Source organism: Zootoca vivipara, chromosome 12 (assembly GCF_965207765.1).
Source record: "Zootoca vivipara chromosome 12, rZooViv2.hap1.1, whole genome shotgun sequence".
Taxonomy (NCBI): domain Eukaryota; kingdom Metazoa; phylum Chordata; class Lepidosauria; order Squamata; family Lacertidae; genus Zootoca; species Zootoca vivipara.
This window is the reverse complement of record NC_142595.1, coordinates 9,938,197-9,944,196: the sequence shown is the minus strand read 5'-3', so window position 1 is coordinate 9,944,196 and position 6,000 is coordinate 9,938,197.

Sequence of the window (6,000 nt, the reverse complement as noted above, 5' to 3'; positions counted from 1 at the left end):
AGATGCTCATCCAGAGGCAGAGGTATCCCAGGGATTTGCAGCAGACGGTGACTCACTAAGACAAATCGCACGCCACTCACTCCTGGCTGCTCGTCGAGTCCAGCCAGCTTCCTGGGGAGTCTGCAAAGCCAGGGTCATCAGATACTTGCAGGTCTGGTAGGTTCGCCATGTTTTGTACACTAAGCAGCTGGCCCCCTCTTCCTCCCCAATGTAGCCTCTTAATGTTCAAAGTGCAAGTGTGTTTGCTCATCGAAACACCGATATCCTGCCTCTCGTTTACAAGATCCAAGGCAGGTAATGGCACGACCCGAGAGCAAGCTTACGAAAGAGTCCCGGAACGTTTAATAGGCCTTATTCCCCCGAGTGGGTGGGTTTAGGACGGCAGCCTAAAAACCCCGCTAATGCAAATATAAAACTGAGGTTTAAAAAAACAGAAACACCGTCACAAACACTAGCACAATAACAAAGCATGCCCTTGATCCCCTTGCAAGATGCTATAATATACACCAGGCTTGAATTAAAAAAATGTTGCATTAAAAAAGGGTATATTTCTGCCAAGCGAACACGTATGTGAGGAATGCAAGCTCCCTCTCCGTCTCTGCATTCCACATCAAATCACGAGGAGAAAGGATGTCCTGCTTTACAAAAGAAGAAAAGGAGTGAGCAGAAAGCATCATCATGACCACTTCTTTCACCAACATTTCTAGGGGGGAAAAAGAGGGCGCCCTAAGGGCCCCTAAACTGGAATTTGAAGCTGCAACAGCAAAGAGGCTTCCAACAGTTTGTGTCCCTCTCTGTGCCTGGACCGGCTGAGGAAAGAAAAACATAAACACGCCCAGCCAGGAGAAGCTCTGTGTGGGAATTTCCATGCCCGCTTCCAGCCTGTTCCCAAGGCTGGTTTCCTGAAACCTTGCTCCTGCAGTGAATGTGCCCTTTCTGTCTCCTTCCAGAGGCCGACCGTCATCCGCACTAGATGGCCCCAGGTGCCCCTGTTCCATCCTTGACCGCTGCCACTCCTCTTCAGTAAATTCTGTTAAGTGGTGCAGTCAGGCAATTGTAACAACCAGGAGTCGTGTGGCACCTGAAACAACCACCATTTAGGATGGCGTAAGTGTTTGTGGAGTAGGGACGCGGGTGGTGCTGTGGGTTAAACCACAGAGCCTAGGGCTTGCCGATCATAAGGTCAGCGGTTCGAATCCCCGCGATGGGGTGAGCTCCCGTTGCTCGGTCCCAGCTCCTGCCAACCTAGCAGGAGTTCAAAAGCACGTCAAAGTGCAAGTAGATATATAGGTACCGCTACAGCGGGAAGGTAAATGGTGTTTCCGTGTGCTGCTCTGGTTCGCCAGAAGCGGCTTAGTCATGCTGGCCACATGACCTGGAAGCTATACGCCGGCTCCCTCGGCCAATAACACGAGATGAGCGCCGCAACCCCAGAGTCTGTCACGACTGGACCTAATGGTCCGGGGTCCCTTTACCTTTACGAGTTTGTGGACCTCTGCCCACTTCATCAGAGATGCATGAAGTGTTAATCTGAGTTTCATATGGTGGTGGCTATAAACAGCGAGGTCAGAAAGGAGACCGTGATAATTACATAACTAACAGTGGCGGTTCATAATTTTTTTTTAATTAATTCCTTTGGTGATCACTCTTAGCAGAGTAAGATTGTTTTCCATAAACACGGTCTTAACAGTGAAGTGACTGTGGAGGCCAAACTGGATCTATATGTCCTCTCGCAGTGGGGACATAGGTTTCTGGGCAGGAGTTGATCAAGGTGAGGGTTTGCCAAGGTGCCTTCCTTTTAGCACATTTCTCCCTTTCATCCCGAGTTCTTCAAAGCCCATGACACCTTTGGCAAAGGCTGTTCTCCAATTGGGGTGCTCGCAGGCCAGTGTTTCCCAGTTGTCAGTGTTTATACTTCATTTTTTAATATTTGCCTTGAGAGAGTCTTTAAACCTCTTTTGTTGACCACCGGCATCACTCTTTCCATTTTTAAGTTCGGATCCTGGCCAGGATCGTCTCAATTCAATCCAATTCAATCTGGATGAGCATCTCTGCAAGGCAAGTTGAAACCTGGGGCCATCAGCCTCTTGCTGACCCTCTACATTGAACCTTTTGATGCATTCACCTGTTTCATATTTCACTCTCCCTCTGAAGATCCTTCGCTCCAGGGACAGCCACTCTTAAGATCACTTACAAAGTGTCCTTGAAGGTTTAAATGTTCGCCTACCGCCTGCCCAATACTACAATTTCTGTCTGATTTGCGTCCATCTACTCTCTTGTAAAGAGACTGGCCTGTTTACCCTATGTAGACTGCAGGAGGGCCCTGCTGGCAGAAGGCATCAATCATGTTGGAAGTTGTAAGCAGCTGAATGAACTGCTGATGCTGTGGATTGTATTAGACCCTGTAATAGTGCTGCTAGGGTAGGCATGGGGACAGAGTTGGCATCTGGGTCTGCAAGGCCCAGTCCCAATGCCCATTATCTCTGGTTATATAGCCTGTTGATGCTGGTGAGTAACTTATTTTAGTTGGGGGACTGTTTGCAAGCAAATACAGGGCTTCTACCTAAGATCTCTGAGAGAGAAGTGTCATTGTCTAAGAGGGGCTGTAAAATCCATTTATGAAACATCTGAACTGTTTCCTCTAGGTAAAGGTAAATAAAGGACCCCTGGACGGTTAAGTCCAGTCAAAGGCAACTATGGGGCTGTGGCACTCATCTCGCTTTAAGGCCGAGGGAGCTGGCGTTTGTCCACAAACAGGTTTCCAGGTCATGTGGCCAGCAGGACTAAACCACTTCTGGTGCAACGGGACACCATGACAGAAACCAGAGCACACAGAAACACCGTTTACCTTCCCTCTGCAGCAGTTACCTATTTATCTACTTGCACTGGCGTGCTTTCGAACTGCTAGGTTGGCAGAAGCTGGGACAGAGCAATGGGAGCTCACACCATCGTGTGGATTCGAACCACCGAACTTCCGATCGGCAAGCCCAAGAGGCTCAGTGGTTTAGACCACAGCGCCATCCGCATCCCTGTTTCCTCTAGGAACTGTAAGGGATAACAGGTTCTTTCATATCTTTGTGTCTTCTGGCTTAGACCGCTAGTAGATTCTCAATATTCTTTGCCCCTATCATTGGGTGGGTATTATAGTTTACAGACTTCCTGGAAACTGCTGTGCAACTCCATAATGGTCATATAAGCACCACCTTATATAGAAAAGCAGCTGTTACACATATTTTACACGCTTCCAGCCTCTACCGAGAACACACCGTGAACATTCGTTCTCTGCAGCCAAATCCTACGATATAATCACATCTGTTCAGACTCATCTGGCAGACTCATAACTTAAGAATTTACATTACTGCACTGGAGGTGCTCTTTGGATGGTCCTTTGGGGACCCGGGATTTCTGCCCCAGAAGTCCTGCTCCAATAGCACTGCTGAACATGAGTACTTGGAACCAGGAGAGCTTTGTGTGAACGCTCCCTAGCCTGCTTTGGCATCTGTCGCCTGATGGAGGGCCGTCACTGCTCCCTCCACTACAACATGCTAAATTATTTCTAATAATAATGATAATAATCTCTACGTGCCTCCAGTGTTAAAAGGAAACAGAAAAGGACAAGGATTTTTCCAGTTATGGAGCCACATCACACGCTACCAATAATAATAATAATAATAATAATAATAATTTGTTTATTCTTTATACCCCGCCCATCTGGCCGGGTCTCCCCAGCCACTCTGGGCGGCTTCCAACAGAAGAATAAAACACAATAATTTATTAAACATTAAAAGCCTCCCTGAACAGGGCTGCCTTCAGATGTCTTCTACCGGTAAAAGTCTGGTAGTTGTTTTCCTTTTTGACATCTGTTGGGAGGGCGTTCCACAGGGCAGGCGCCACCACCGAGAAGGCCCTCTGCCTAGTTCCCTGCAACTGGTCATGCTTCAACAGAACAAAAACAGACTTCAAGGAAATGGATGGCAAGATGAAGCTAAAAACACCACGCTACAGGCAGATAGAAAACAATGCCAAAGTGTTTATGGTGAGCCAAGAGACCTACTCTTGGTGAACATGTGGAAGAAGGGAAGTTGTCTATACTCTTTTAACTACAAATCCTGACATCAAGAAGGTCATCAAGGAACTTCTTGGGAAGGAGGATGAAGATTACTCTACTGTATAACAAATGACAGAGAAGATGGGCAGGGAAGCCAAAACAAAACAGAATACAACATCCTACCAGGGAGGAATGCCATCAAAGTCCTGGAGGCATTGTTGTGTGCGAAGTTTATGTGAAACAGGACATCTGTATAAATATTGAGCTTCTGCTATGCAGAATATGAATTTATTAGAGAGGGAGCAAATAGTAACCTAGGCAGAGAAAAGCTTTAGGAAGAGCCTGGCATATTAAGGAAAAGAAGCTCTCGGGAAGTGAAGACTAGGTGAGGAATAGGGAGTAGCAAGCAAGGATAGCTAAGATTTATTATTGCATTGTTTACTTGCTCATAATTCTTTTTTCGGGAGATTAGCAGCACCCAAGTTGTTTGAGCATTGATCACAAGCTTATGTTAATCCTGAATATCCAAAATCGAACAAACTGACTTTAATGTTGGCCATGTTAAAAAAAACACACTTCGTTTGTGAAATGCATACAGTACTTGAAAAAGCCAAGCCAAACCACACTATTTTCTGCTGCAAAAGTGCCAGGATGGAATTCAACCTGCCTTTTGATATGGTGCTGAGAAAAGGCCTCTCACCACATTGTGTGCCTGCTAATGTGTAATCCCACCAGCAGCTTGTTGGTAGATCCTTTGACAATAAAGCAAAAAAGTTGAAAAACCAACTTTACAGTTCTAAGAGTTCCAGGAGAACTGCAGGCAGGAATTTCGAACCAAAAAGTTACAAAGGTGGTTTTTCAGCAAAGATCCTACCCAGCAGACCTGAACGTTTCGATTTGCCCCTGGCTCACACAGAAAAAACCACTGATTTGGAGAATAAAACCGATGCCATTGTACAGGTTAACTAAATGCAACTTGATGATCCCACCTGAAGGAAGAGGGGGTTGGCAATCTGAATTATGCACTCAGTAGTTTTGCAGCCATCCAAATTCAAACCCGAGTTTCGAGTTTCCATCCAATCGCAACCATCAGTGTGAACATTAACCATGCCTTGCACTTGCTTACAGAGGAAGGCAAGTTACTTTCTTACCAAAGGCGGCTGGTGTATCACGGATGAGCATATATGTATATATGTAGCTGTGTTAAGTCTCTTGCAGCAAAACAGAACGTTGCGGCACCTTAAAGATTAACAGATCCATTGTAGCATAAGCTGCCATGGACTAGAACAAGGCCTCGTTCTCTTTGATAACCTGCCATTCTTCCACTTGCAAACTGGCCACAATCACTTTGGGTGTCATCAGTAAAGCCGAACTGGTTTTTGCTTTCACACACAATCAGTCCAGTTACTTAGAACGATAACCCTAGTTCAGTGTTAAGGGGGCCCTCCAGCTTCCTTAGGTCCAGGAAAGGTTTGCAGCAGGGATAAGGAACATGTGACTTTTCGCATGCTGCTGGGGACTACAAATCCCATCATCTCTGACCACTGGCGATGCTGGCTGGGGAATCTGAACTGAACATCATCTGAAGACCACAGAGGTTCCCATCCCCGGTTGAGAGAGCCATTCACTAAACACACCTTTATGAGAAGACACTAGCCTCCAATCCTCTTTGTTATTTGTCATTTCCCTTCCCCTTCATTGCGTTCAAAGAAACAAAGCAGGAATGATGCATCTCAGTTTCAGTATGGTACATCAGAAGCAAATCCCCCTTTCAAAAGCAACAGAGGGGTTTTCACACCACACAGATTCAGGCTGAGTTTGTTAATGCTGCTGATGCCACTATGCTTGTTTTTTTATATGGTATTATTTCAAGTATACTGTATTAACTTGTTCAACAAGGGTTCCTCCCCCCCCCCCGCCCCAATCCAGACCATCTCTCTTCTTATAGACCT